Genomic DNA, 15,259 nt, shown 5'->3' with positions numbered 1-15,259 from the left:
TGCCTGCGAGGTCAGGAGAGAGAGAGAGGGACGCGCTGGCTGTCGGCGATGGGTAGGGAGGCCATGGTATTTAAAATGGATGCCGCTTATGCGCACGAGTGGACTTAAAAAAAGGGGGCAAGATGGCGCCGATAATGTTGACACTGCAAGCTTGATTTTAACAGGGGAAGGGGGGCTGAGGGTCAGTCTAGTTTCTCTATAGGCAGGTGACTGTTCTCGGAGTGCTTCGGGTGCTAGGGGAAGGGGGGCTGAGGGTCAGTTGAGGATGCCAGGGGGCTGAGTTCTGGGAGGCTGGTTGAGATGGGTGGTAAAGGGGGGTTGGGTGATAGAGGGGGCTATGAATGAGGGTGACGCAGAGCTGGCAGAATTATGAAACTCGAGGGGATGAGGTCGCTGTGCTGGCGAAAGCGGGGTCAGATGGCTTGGTGATTGTAAGGAGCTGCTTGGGGGGGTCTTTGAAAGGTGTGAGTAGTGAGATGTTAACTACAAATATTTCTGGGCTTCTCTATGCCCCAAAAACAGTGGCGACAGCCTCTTTTCATTGCGCATTTGCATTCAGTATTTATAAATTGAAACTTTCCGTTTCTTCATTTTCAAATCCATGATTCTTTCTGTTATTCAATGTTCACTTAATGTTAACTTTCTCCTCTCGAGATGTCAATCACATCACCATGCAAGATCAGTGCCATTTTCCATAGTTTCTCATATTCCTGTCGGCCTTCCGTGCCTTTCCTCCAAGAATACGCACAAGAAGCACCATTCATAAAAAGCAGTTTATTTGTGATCCAATGCATTTCGGACCTCACAGGGTCCTTCGTCAGGGAAAACTGTAATGACAACATCAAGAACATCCTATTAGACTTATATCCCAACTCGCTCATGTTTACAAAACTTATTTTTAAAGAAACATTTGTTGCGCATGTTTAGCTACACTAATTTGCTCGGTGATGAATAACCCTCTCTTTGCTGTAACCTTCCACTTCACTATAACCAACTCTTTCCACCCTTCTATTCCTTCTGTACCGCGTTAAGCAAATCTTAAATATCACATTCTTTCCTAACATACACTCATGTTGCCATCTTTAGTGTGGGGAAGAGAGTCGAAGAACTCTAAGTTCTCGTCTTTAGCCTGAATTAGGATGGTGCCATTCCCAAAAATGGTAATGGAAATATCTCCTGTCAGGGACTGTTCTTTCAGGGGGGAGATTGTTAGGTTAAGTTTGTGGTTGATGGTGGTGGTTTTGGAAATGGGGAGATGTGAGTTGGAGATAGTGACCCAAAGGTCGGGCCTGTTGGTATGGAAAATTAAGTCCTTTTTCCTCTGCCCTCTAGATGAGCAATGGTAGGTGTCAACAACTAGTGTTTCGGAATGTTGCCTAATTAAATTCTGTTTAAAGCCTTTTATATCGCTTTGAAGGAGAGACTGTGGGGGACATTTATAGCGAAGGTGTTCTGTCCATGTGGTGTCAGGTAGTTGAGTGAAGGGAGGGGATAAGTGTCCAATTGCATGGCCGGGGGCATCTTAGCTTTCTGATTAAACCGGCGATGGGAAATCAATCTAGTGATACCACGTCTCACTCTAACTCCTCGCCTTCGCCTTCAGACTTCTTGAGCTCATGATCGATTGAGACAATGGAGTGTGCTGAACACAGCAACCGGAGCTAAGTTACGAGCTCACAGGTTCCCTGATTGCCCAACCGCCATAACGAGATCGAACAAAAGAATAGGGTTTGCATAAAACGTATCGGACGAAAAGAAGTCTGAAGGCGAAGGCGAGGAGTTAGAGTGAGACGTGAGATCACTAGATTGATTTCCCATTGTCGGTTTGATCAGAAAGCTTGTTCAGATAAGCTATTGGGTCCTGAAGAGAACTCTACAGCTACTAAGCTTTCAAAACGCATAGACCTGTCTTTTCTAGCCATAAGAAAGTCCAACAAAGATCTGAATTGTGTTTAAAAAGAATAAAAGATGATTTAGGTTTCTATGGCATTTTTCCAAATCAAAAAGATTGAATTGTAAATAGAAAGTGACAGCTGTGAATGTAGTGGATGTATGATTGAATGTGTGTAAAGGTTGAATGAGACATTGAATGGGGGAAATATGTAAATGTAAATGTTTTACTGAGTTATTTGTGTTACAATCATGATGTGAAAAATGTAAATGTTTTGTAAATTTGAAAATGTTTTCGTCTTGACAAAAAGCTAATTAAAAAGAAAAAGATTTATTCATGACAGTACCAGAAGTCTATAGCACATGTTGTTTGGTCTTTTCAATATGGTTTCACTAATTAGGCTATAATTAAAAGAACAGCATTGGCATTTGTTTAGTTTAATCTACGCCTATTGTTTCAGCATCCCTCTCCCAGCTTTTACGCCCGACAACGCCGCCAGTTGCAACGTTGGTGACCGTTACTTCTCCCACCTGGTTCTTTTGTCCCCCGACGTCACTGAGTATCGGGACACCGGTGTGCGGACTGATAGACAGAGTTTGGGCAACAGTCAGGGAGCGTCTGAGATGGACACTGATACGATCTGATGTGGGGAATGAAGAGACAGAGGTAGTAGCCAATCAGGCCGCCCAGTGGGCTTGTAACCCTGTTTACAGTGTGGAAGATGTGTGGAGTGTGATGAAGGACTATGAGCCTTTTGTACAGCAGCGTGCCCTTAAGCACATGTCTGCTACTTTGATCGGACTTTGTGAGCAGTGATTCAAGAATGCTAAGAAACAAGTAGGGTCTGGCGTATACCACAGTAAGGCTGCGCCCTATCAAGCAATAAACAAAACAATTTGCCAGTACTGTGAAACGAATGGCTACACTTTACATTTGGAGAGCTATCAATCGCTCTCTCAAGATGACCACTTTTTCAGTCAGAGAAATTAGAAACAAAAAGGTTCCCAAAAGGTGGTTGTTTATTGAATATAAACTTCACTTTTGTTTATTCAAACTTTTGTTTTTGGCTTTATGTTTTTTTCAAATATATTTTTTCGAAGGATCATACAATATATACAACAATACACAATTAGTTAGGAGGAGAAGCAAATGAATGGGACAAGGAAAAGTACATGGAATATTTTAGACAACATTTAGACATTAGACGTACAATTAGACAATAGACGACAAAAACCTTAGGTAGTACACAAAAATTGGGGTTGGTAGAGGTTGTTGGCGATATTTACAGCTATTTACAACTAGGCAACGATGTTTTTTCGTCCTATATTCAAGGTATCCTGGGGGTTTACCTCAAAACAAATGAAAAACAGTGGCTATCTTTTTGTCATTAAATGAAAAAATCCACATTGAAATGAAGCTTGACACAATTCAAATCATTTAGCGCCTACAATTGGCCTTGATTTTAGACAAAACCGCCACTCTGCGTCTTTCTCCTCCAAATTGGTTCGCGGTAGGCTAGAAAACGCGATTTCTAGCCTACCGCGAACCAATTTGGAGGAGAAAGACGCAGCCTCAGATTGACTTCACGAGGCGAGCCCGCCCCGACTTCGGAATCAGCTAAAGCTAACCATTGGCATACTCATTGAAAGGGGATATTCACAATACCACCCTCATTCTCCACGCCTATAAACACAGTCAGAAAAGTGACAGATTGAGTTTGTTTGGTCCTGAAGATAATCCTACACATCAATGTGGGATTTGAAACGCGTCGACCTATTGAGGTGGTAGTGGACTGTTGGCGCCACTAGAGTGGCGGTTTTGTCTAAAATCAAGGCCAATTGTAGGCGCTAAATGATTTGAATTGTGTCAAGCTTCATTTCAATGTGGATTTTTTCATTTAATGACAAAAAGATAGCCACTGTTTTTCATTTGTTTTGAGGTAAACCCCCAGGATACCTTGAATATAGGACGAAAAAACATCGTTGCCTAGTTGTAAATAGCTGTAAATATCGCCAACAACCTCTACCAACCCCAATTTTTGTGTACTACCTAAGGTTTTTGTCGTCTATTGTCTAATTGTACGTCTAATGTCTAAATGTTGTCTAAAATATTCCATGTACTTTTCCTTGGCCCATTCATTTGCTTCTCCTCCTAACTAATTGTGTATTGTTGTATATATTGTATGATCCTTCGAAAAAATATATTTGAAAAAAACATAAAGCCAAAAACAAAAGTTTGAATAAACAAAAGTGAAGTTTATATTCAATAAACAACCACCTTTTGGGAACCTTTTTGTTTCTAATTTCTCTGACTGAAAAAGTGGTCATCTTGAGAGAGCGATTGATAGCTCTCCAAATGTAAAGTGTAGCCATTCGTTTCACAGTACTGGCAAATTGTTTTGTGATTCAAGAATGCAGCACCAATGATTATCAATGAAATTAAGGATCATGTGTACTTTGCTGATATGGCGCCCGGTCACGTTTTTGGTAATGTTGCAATGTTAGTTCGTTATTGGAGTAGGTTGCTTGAGAAGAGCCCAAGGACAGTATCTCAGTTTCCGATGACGGAGGTCCACCCCATATATCACCCTGAAATACCAGAGCTGCGGGTTCAGCATGATGTTGTTACTAGACCATGGGTAGAGGCCCATTTCCAAAAACAGTGGGTTTATACTCCATGGAACAGAAGTGAAGTTCTGTCTCTTAAGACTCAGTCACCTGATCCTATGAAAAATCTTACTGCTTATTATAAGGAGCTGACAGAGGCAGCCTCTTCAAGAGTAATGACACTTGCTGATATTGAAATGTTTTTTGGTCTGCTAGTTCAGGTTGATATTTTGAGACAGGTGCAACCACAAGACCATGTTGCAGAATTAGGGGGTACCTGGGACCAAATAAAGGCATGGGATCAGGATAGGAAGCCTGGCGATAAGCCTAGGGCAGACTTACTCTCTTTGCCAGTCTGTATTATCACGTATAAGCATACTCTTATTCCACCAAGAAAGGTTGATTGGGACAAATTGTCGGCTTGTCAACAGAAGAAGGATGAGAGTGTGTCAGAGTTTTTCACTCAGTTTGAAGTTGTATTTCTGGATTACAGTTGACGGAGTTGTCCGATTGTTTGTTAATAGGTTTGTATCAAATTTACTCCCGGAGATCATGACTCGGTTGCAGGCGACTGAAAGCGATTGGTCCATAGGGACAATGAGGACAAGGAGAAGACGGAGAAAAAATCATAAGGATTCGAAGACAAAGTTGTTGTTACAGCAGGTTTCTCTGGGGCACGGTTGAGGACGTGGTGGTTCGGACCAGCAGCTTTAGCGTACTATCTGGAATACTATGCCAGTGGGGCCAAATCAGTGTGCATTTTGCAAGGGGGAGGGACATTGGTGTAGAGAGTGTCCAGTGTTGTTGCAGAAAGTCGTGGCCCCTAGAGGACGAGGTTATCATGGACAGGGCGGGAAGCTGGCAGACAGGACAGAGCTCAGCATGCCATGGCCTCACAGGATGGCCCGGATAGTAACTATTTAGATGACGCTCGGGGCGGACAGTATTATCATGATGACTATGACATGGATGAGGTGACAGGAATGTCTCACAGCTAGGACTGCCAGGGACAGTTCCGATACTTGTAGATCAGCGTGGTCCTTACATTACTGCAGATTTGCATAGCTCAACTAAGGAGTTTTTGCTGGATACAGGTGTAACAAATAGCTCTATTTCTCGTTCTTTGGTCCCTGGGGTAGCTCTGTCTGGCCATAATAACATTTTGGTCGGATTTTCTGGTGTACCGGTTGTAAGCCCCATTTCTAAACACCTCGCATTGACTATACGTCCTTTTACTGTAGTTTCGCCATTTTTGTTGATGTGTAAATGTGGAGAAAATTTGATGGGTTTGGGTTTGTTGAAGAAGTTGCATGCTACAATTTATTGCTCTCCAGAAGGTGCTTACATGACTATGGGCCTAAACGTAGTATGTGCTAGACAGTGTTTGTTTAAGGATGCACCCCTTCCAGCTGAATTTAAGGACATGCCCCCCACTGTGTGGGTGACAGGTGACACAGACGTGGGATTGTTAAAAGTACCACCTGTTTCGATTTGAGTTAAAGACAATGCCAGTTTGCCCCGCATCCCTCAGTATAAAATACAGCAGTCAGAAATGCGAGCTCTATTGCAGATTATACAGGATTTGTTTAAAAAAGATGTGGTTGAGGAGACTAATGATAATGTTTGCAATAGCCCTATTCTTCCCAATCTTAAAAGAGCACCTCCCGGTACCTCTGCCGACGTCTATCGCTTTGTGATTGATTTGTGCAAAATTAACAAAATAGTGGTTCCCTAGTTCCAAGTGGTGCCTGACAATACTGCTCTTTTTATGATGATTCCTTCTACAGCTAAATTCTTTTCTGTCATTGACTTAAAAAATGCATTCTTCAGTATTCCGATCCATCCAGACAGCGGGTAATTGTTCAGTTCTACACTAGCTGGCAGAAGCTTTAGATTCTCTCGAGCTCCTCAGGGCTGTCCTGAGAGCCCTAGTAGCTATACTCAATCTTTAAAAGCCCAATTGGACTCCCTTGCGCTTCCTGCAGGTAACGTATTACTCCAATATGTAGACGATATTCTTATAGCTTCCGACACTGATCAAGGTTGCAAGGATAGTACGGTTAAATTGTTGTTGCATTTGGCACACAACGGACATCAAGTGTCCCTTTTCAAATTTCAGTATTGTTGACACTAGGTCTTCTATTTAGGTCATCTACTGTCGAAGGAGGGTAGGCGATTGACCCCTGAGCGCATCAGTACCATTGTTAAAATGTCTATTCCTCAAACTCAGAATTGTGTGCGTGATTTTATTGGCATTACTTCCTACTGCCATCAATTGTTTGCGCTCCCTAAGTGTGCATGATTGTTTGGTCTGTTCTCTTGGGCCAGCCAAACAGTGATGCTCATTGTGCATGTTTCTCACCAGGCTGCATTACACAGCCTGGTGAGGAACATGCACAGGCTCCCTGTCACCATCTGAGCACTGAACCATGGTCTTCAGATCAATCACAGCACTGCATTGCAGTGTTGTGATTGGCTTAGGGGAGGAAACCTGTGTTCTTACTGGTTCCACTGAAGCTGTGGAGAAGGTGGCATGGGAAGGGACCGAAGCAGAGGAGAGATTGTGGCCTGCAAATGGTAAGTGTTTTTAAAAAACATTTTGAGCCACCCCGCAACCCCTATTCCCTGCTAACCACCACAGCCACATATAGATAAAAACAAGCATTGTCAAAGCCTATAGCTCTGGCAATGGGAGCCACCCTATTGGCTTTGTCAATGCTTGTTTTGCTTTATCATGGATTTTACACACTTTTATAGATGGGGAAACTGCTCTCCGTCATCCATGTGCTCAAAAAAGTAAGTATTACCACAGTAGTTTTAGGCACTTAAGGGATCTGCTTGGTGTGTAGTTGAGCTCCTTGTGAAAAGACAGAATACCACCCCTCATAGTGAATTCAGCCAGTGGCCGAAGTGGGCTGAACCATTGTCCCATGTGTGAGAAGTTGGCCTGGCATATGAAGTCCACTATTCTAGTGGGAACCTTGCACCAGTCCAAAGTACCTTGATTGATGGTAGGTTTAAAGACAACCTATGTGGAAAGCTATCCTAGTGGTAGCTGTGGAGAGCAGCCTTCAGGCTAAGTCTTGAAGCAGCTTGTTTTACCAGTCTATAATCTCTTGAATGACCAAATGAAAGAGCACCACACCAGGTATATATCCAATATATATGTATTTATTCTAAACACAGCCCCTCTAGCCTCTGGGTGAAGTTAGGGGCAAAAATACAATACAAGAACTTAAATAGCACACAGTAAATAGCACAGTATACGTTTTGCCCTAGGGGCCTCACAAACCATATACTAAGAAAGTGGTACAGGTACCACTGTGAACATAGAGACAAGACCTAGGACCTGTAGAACCACTTGGGCAACCAGGAACCACCCAAGGTAGGGACGCAGAGGACCCACAGGGGACGGGTGCAGTGTCTAAACACAGCCGCAAATCACCATTGCCTTCTTTGGCGAAAGTAAAAGTTACAAAGTTAAAGATTAGGGATACTTAGGAGTGGACTACGAGGGAACCCCTTCAGTACTGGACACATCGAGAGTCAAGACCCACGGGAGCACCAAAGTATTTGTGTTACCTCATCCAGGGAAACCGGGTGCATAGGTGTCTTTTTGTGTCGGGTTTCGTCGTTGTTTCCTATGGAGAGCTGTAAAGAAGTGCTGCAGGCGACCAGGAGAAAAGTGTCCGGCTGTATCCAAGGGTGGATCGGAGATCTGAAGAACCTGAAAGCAGAGGGGACAGAGTCTGGGTCAGTAGCCAGTGACCAGGATGGCGACAAGAAGATGCCAGCCGATGTTGGGTGCTTTCAAGTGAAGTAGGTGAAGCTTGACTCTTCACCCACGAAGACCAGGAGGCTTCCATGACAACCAGGAGCTGGATTCGAGCTGTACCACGAAGGATATTGAGTGCTGCAGCGTCGGTATCCAGATTGGACCCAACAAGCTTTGGCAACAGCAACCCACGCAAGATGCAGAGATTGGCTTCGGTGCAGACCAGCAAGGTCTGACAGACTCACCCTTTGGAAGGGAGTCAGGGCATGTTTGGAGCAAGCAGGAAAGCCAAAGAAATAGAAGAGTTACCTTCATGGGGACCCACCAGTCGACGGACCTTGGATCGCAAAAGTACCTCAAGCAGAAATGTTAGAAGTGGGCCCACGGAACACTTGTGGAGTGTAGGCTCATGATCTTCGAAGCACAAGATGCTCAGGGATTGGTCTACAAGTATCCAAATGCACAACTTTGGAAAAGCTCGGAAAGTTGATGAACTAGCAAATGTGCTAGATGTCCAGGAATTCCGGTCCCATGTCTCTCGTGATGGCTACAGGTCTCAGCTTTGCTGGGGACTCGTGTCAGTCTCGGAGATGTCTGAACGTCCATGTCCTGTGTCGCGGATTCTTCAGGGTCTGGCAGGAGCCTCGAAAATGCAGACCGGCAAGATGCTTCTTTGGTGCCTGTTTGAACAAGGGAGTCACTCCTTGACCCCAAGGGAGATTTCCACCGTCTTCCAGTCGATATGGAATATCGAAGGTCCAAGATTTCTTCTTCAGAGTTCTGTCCAGGGTAATCTAAAGTCCTAGGGACTGGGTTCCTATACTTATACTAAGTTTAGAGGTTGGACTAACTCTAGGGTCCCACCTATGGGAGGACCTGGGAAGGGGGTGTTTACACCCCATGCCCTTTGTCCAGTTTCGCGCCAGAGCTGGGGCTGAATGCCCCAGCAACCGGTTTGAGCTGGGAAATACATGGGACACCTTGTGTGCCCCAGCCAGTGTCTGAAAAGCATTCACTGAATGCAACCCACCCTGCCCCAATACACTAAAGACTGTCTGGGGAGGTGCTGGCACCTCCCTGGAAGAGAAACCTATTGTCCAGGCCTCCCCTGCCGGAGTTTCATCCAGCAGCAGGAGGTCAGACTAGTGTCTGTGGCAGTAGCATCCATTTTGTGATGCTGGGGTTCTTTTAAACTTTTACCGGGAAAGTAAGTGTGTACATGTCTTCTCCCTCTAGAAGGGTGGAATGCAACCCCCGCCACCAGAACTGGCAGGGGGCTAGTAATCCAAAGTGTTTGACACCAAACACAACATGTTTTCATAAAGCCAAACCAAAGTTAGCATGAGCCGAGAGGATTATAATGCACTTAAGAATAGGGCCATATTTCAGACCAGCTATAAGGAAGGTATTCTGAAAGCTGTAGAGGGGCTCAGCTCATGCTAGGGCACCCTCTCACACAAAATAGAGCACTCTGCCTGCAGGATTGTCAAGGCCTGCCATAGGAGTGACTTATAGGTTTATATATGTCTGTTTTAAAAGGTAGATATAGGTATACTATATCTCAGTAAGGGGTGCTTACACCACCATACCCAGGCTGCAAGTGCAGACCTGTGGTGCCATTTTAGAAGGCTTCCCAGGGGTGGCATACTACATGCTTCAGCCCCTGGTAGGCCTCTGGGGTACCTATGCCCTTGGTACCTAAGGTACCATATTCTAGGGACTCACAGGGGTAACCCAGTAACCAATCTGGTGTGTACCTAATGTACAGGATATCAATTTACAGGGAGAACAGCTAGGCTGGGGTCCTGATTAGCAGGGCCACAGCCAGACTAAAGTCAATAAAACAGCGAAACACAGCAAAAAGGGGGGTAACCATAGTAAGCACATCCTACTCTCCTACGTCCCCCCCCTCAAACTCAGGGACATTAAACTAACCTTGACCAGTTGAGTATTCATGTTCTAAGTTGAAATATCTGGAGAGTCCATCTGCCTTGGCATGGTTACTCCCAGGCCTATGTTCCACTGTATAGTCCATCCCCTGTAGGGAAATGGACCACCTGAGAAGTTTGGGGTTTTCACCCTTCATCTGGAGATGTCTGGAGGTCCGTATGCAGTGTCACAGATTCTTCAGGGTCTGGCAGGAGCCTCGAAAATGCAGACCAGCAAGAGGCTTCTTTGGTGCCTGTTTGAACAGGGGAGTCACTCCTTGAACCCAAGGGAGATTTCTTCCGTCTTCCAGTCGATATGTAATGTCGAAGGTCCAAGATTTCTTCTTCAGAATTTCGTCCAGGGTAATCTAAAGTCCGAGGGACTGGGTTCCTATACTTATACTAAGTTTAGGGGTTGGACTAACTCTAAGGTCCTGTTAGAAATGGGGATCTGTGGTTGGCTAAGGCTTGCGCCAAAGCCAGGCAGAGACCACCACTCAAGTCAGGGAAAGGGAGGTACACGTCAAAGATAACTCCTGCTCACCTCCTTGGTAGCTTGGCACGAGCAGTTAGGCTTATCTCGGTGGCGATGTGTAAAGCATTTGCACAACTCACACAGTAACAACACACTAGGCACACCACAAAAGGAACTCCACACAAGATTATATATAAAAACAGCCTTTGTATTGTAATAAAACACATTATATAGTAATCACACCATATACATTGTGCCAACTGGAACGGGTAATATTTACAAGGGATTATTTACACATGACAGGGCAACGTGGGCCACTGTCTGTCACGACCAGGCTTCCTCAGGATCAGGATGATGCTTAAAAGGGGTCCACCTCCAGATTGCCCTATACTCTGACTGTATTATAACACAGAGCATAAAGGAAATCAGGCGAGGGAAAGGTAGGGAAGGGTCTGGAACGGGAAAGGGAGGCTGAAACGAGAAAAGAAGAAAACACACAAAGGTAAGTACAAGAAATACTAACTACTCTCATTCATTTCTCGCTAAATCACCACCTACCAAGTCGACTAACTGTGGACTGTTCTCCTCCTCTTTCTTGGGAGGTATCAGATAAACGCCTCTATACCCTAGCATAAGACTCTGTAATACATTAACAAAAGAAGCGTTCATACATGGGGTTCAGCACACCAGGCACCAACAATCACCTCTCTCTAGTTTCATGCATACCTTCCAGCCTTCCCAATATAACTGAAAAGAAATCAAAAATAAAAGTGTAAAAATATTTGTAGAGGAATTCAGAGGTCAATGAAAGTCTTGCACAATCAACTCCTATCAATGGAAGAACTAATAAGTTTCTTTATCCGTTAATAGAACCAAGTTCCGAATGAAAGTTCCACTCACATTAATTGCCAAGTTCTCTTTTTCTTCGGGCCAATCCAACAAGCATCAAAGCGCGTCTCAGCCGAGAACGCGAGTACTCACGTTACGCAGAAAACCGCTACTGCCTTCCACATAGTATATGTACTCAAGGATTCCAATATTGTTGATGAAGTGTCTCAGCCGAGAACACTTCGTTAAACTTCTTTTTTTCCCCAATGATCAAAAACAGTTCCAGGAAAACATTCAGCAGCCGCTTAACGCTTTAACTCAATGGCTGTAAGACAAACAGTCTCTCTCGTGTCACAGTCCAACAACACGGGAGAGTCCAGGGAGGCGCTCGGCAGCCGCCGAACGCTAGCAAATAGCTGAGAGCAAACAAACAACTCTCGTGTCTCCTTCAAGACACGATGATTCCCCCAGCAGGAAACACAGACGTCCAGCAGCCGCTGAACGTTAAACGAAAATCCAGAAACAGTTCCCAGAACAAGTTCCAAATTCGGGTAGCAAATCACGTAGAACCCGCAGCACCAAGATGGCCACCTTAATAGAACACCAAACTCCTCCCAGGCGCTAGGTATTGTGGACCAAGTAGTCCTAAAGTCACATATGGTAACCATTAAACAATTCTGACCTGGTATTCAAGTAGGGGCTTTATGTCGGTCAAATGTAGATCGTGACACTGTCAGATTCAGCACTTGGTAAAAATAGTAAAAGCAAGAATATATCATGAACTTAGAACACAGCCAGTAATTACTGGCAGACACTATACTCAGTGTCAACCTGTAACATAAATCATAATAGGCACAGTATCACATAAGGCGAGAACTCTATTCTGCACCAACCTCATAAGCTAAAATCTGGTAGACCATAATCTCCCAAACATAACTTGCATTAGAAACTAAACTTAATAACATAACCTGTAGTAGGGAATAAATCAAACCTAGACCACAGTAGAGAACCAAATAAAACATAAGACAGTAGGTAAAACCTTAATAAGCATAAAAGCACATCTAGAAGCATAAATCAAGGTGCATAAACCATACTACATAAACATTGCATTTCCGAGTACCTATATAAATCACTCTAGGGCCTGGCCCTATAAATCTAGCAGTCGCGAGGGCCAACTGGCCATCTCTAAGGGGCTCAAATGCCCTCTGTCCAAAGTCAGGGCACGCTGCCAATGCAGTGACAGTCAAAGGGGTGCACTTGGCGCAAACCTGAACATTACAGCTTCCCACTACTTGCTGGGCAGCTGGGAGTCCTCAATGAAGGGCCTAAATGTAGCAGCTGGCACTAAGTGCTGCGCAGCTGTGCAGGCCAAGGTAGGGCAAAGGAGTGCGTCTCACTCCTTGACTTAACACATGTCCCCTAAAATGCAAAAAGACCTAAAGGGTGCAGCTGCCCACTACTTGCTGGGCAGCTGGGAAGTTAGAAAATGCTGCATGGGCTCACAGTAGTCCTTAGGACAAAATGTGCAAAGCGTTGGAGTCACACGGGGCTCAGTAAATAAATAATGTCCCCCTGGGAGCCATCTGGCTCTGAAAACAACGGGGGCTCCCAGGAGGTGCATTTACAATGTTGGAGCGGCCCACTGCGAGACGGGCCGCTCTGACTCTGCCTCCCCCCCCCCAAACTCCATCGAGCTTCACTCACCTGCTCTGGAGCTGCGCCTTCCACGCGGTGCTCTCTCTCCCCCAGTGCTGTCTTCTCAGTGGCGGAAGGCAGGCTCTGGGGCCAAGCGACTCGGATCTCCTCTCAGCGCGACGGGGAGCATCTCCGGTCTCCCTCTCTACACAGGAGACCAGCCAGGTGCGGGACTGCTTCCCCAGGCAGGGTGAAGCGGAAACAGAGTTCACCAGGCCCGCCCATGTCCCAGGGACGGCGACTGTCTTCCGGGTTGCACTGGAGCGGCCCGGAGCGAAAAAGGCTGAAAGCGCGGGTTGGGCTCCCACAACGGTCACTAAAGTATTATTGGGCAATGAGTGGTAGGCTCCCATGGGTTGAATATAACTGTAGAAGCGGAGTGGGCACCCGCATTAGACTCAAATAAGCGGTGTGGGCACCCGCATTAATTATAAAGTAAAAACAAAGACGCAGGGTGGGCACCTGCGCACTGGGGATAATTAATTATAAAACAAGCGGACACAATGCAGGGTGGGCACCTGCAATGGAATATTAAAATAAGCGGGCATAATTGAGATAAAGCGCCCAGGCGCTAAACGTACAGACACCCAGCCCCAAAGGGATCAATAGCTCAAAAATAGTCCTAGTGCATAGCTGGGACAGGAAGAAGGGTCCCAATGAGTCCTCCAGGCTTCAAGGGGCAGGGCAGAGCCCAGGGAGATAAGCCTTCCCTTGGGCCCCAGCATCAGCACGCCCCTGGTAGATTCAAGTCCACAAACGAGAACATCTTCATGGGGTCAGAGCCCCTCCTTTTATAAAGCTAAATCGTTTGTTCTCAAAGGTGCAGGCAAGGGGATAACCAGACACAACTGGTTCTGGAGCACTTTGTTTTGCTCAGCTCCCCTCTCTATTCACAAGACAGGCCAGGGACATCAGACACACCACAGGGGGCGGAGCCAACATTGTAGTGGGAAGGCACAGCCCTATTCAGGTCCCAGGTGCAACTCCTCCCTCCCATCTACATGCAGATCTCCCTATTCACCACCGGGCAGACTCATCCTGGCTCCTGGAGCCAACCACACCAGCCAGCCCCTGTCATTCACAAGCTAGACAGGCAATTCACATCTAACAGCACACAGAAATGGCAACTTCTAAAAGTGGCACTTCTCCACTAGACACAATAAATCTGCGCACACCATCGCACAACATTTATTCTCACGAGTTCGCACATACCAAACTTGACCCTGCACTCCCCACATATCAGGAACTACAATCAGACCCTCCAGGATATCGCAATTTCGCGATTTCGTGGTTTGCCTTGAAATCGGCACTTTTGTAAAAATGCGGCCATTTTTACAAAAGTGCCCGCGAAATCAGCACTTTCGTAGAAACCGCTGTATTTTTACAAAAGCTAATCCATGCCACTATATCCTGGGGGGTCTGATTGCAAGCGACCTCAGACAAATTACCAATGTTTTGAAACAATTTCGCTCTGCAATCATTGCAAGTCAGGAGAGGACCTAAAATACCGGAAACAAGAACCAAATAAGTGGGATTAGGTGTAGTTCTGAGGTAAAAATAATTAGAAGGGCCTAGTAAATCAAGAGTACAGTAAAACAGCTGCAAAAGTCCCACTTAGGCAATATTTACGCAATATTTACAAAACACAGTCACAGTGATTGAGGGGCATTAAAGTCTTAGATGTCTTACCAAGTCTTATATGTTACCAAGCGTCTGCAAAAGTGTACCACCCCTAGTTTCAGATGGTGGCGCTGTTTTTAATTTTGAGATTAGCACAACAGCAGTGTTTATTTACACAATATAGATTGAAAATTAATAATCCCAACCGCTCATGCCACTATTATAGCTTTGTGTGACCTAAAATAGTCTGAATTGTCACACTTATTAGGGGAAATGGCCCCTTGGGCGCCTTGGACCGGGTAGATCTGTGGTAGAAAATAAATGCCACTCAATTGCCAGAGGAGGTCCTTTATTACCTAGCCAGGTACACTCCCAGATTGATGGAGGCTTTGGTAAATACGACACCAAAATGCCCTCAGGGGTGTTTGTTTTTATCTAATG

The sequence above is a fragment of the Lissotriton vulgaris genome, chromosome 10 (assembly GCF_964263255.1).
Source record: "Lissotriton vulgaris chromosome 10, aLisVul1.2, whole genome shotgun sequence".
Classification (NCBI taxonomy): Eukaryota; Metazoa; Chordata; class Amphibia; order Caudata; family Salamandridae; genus Lissotriton; species Lissotriton vulgaris.
This window is presented reverse-complemented; position numbering follows the sequence as displayed.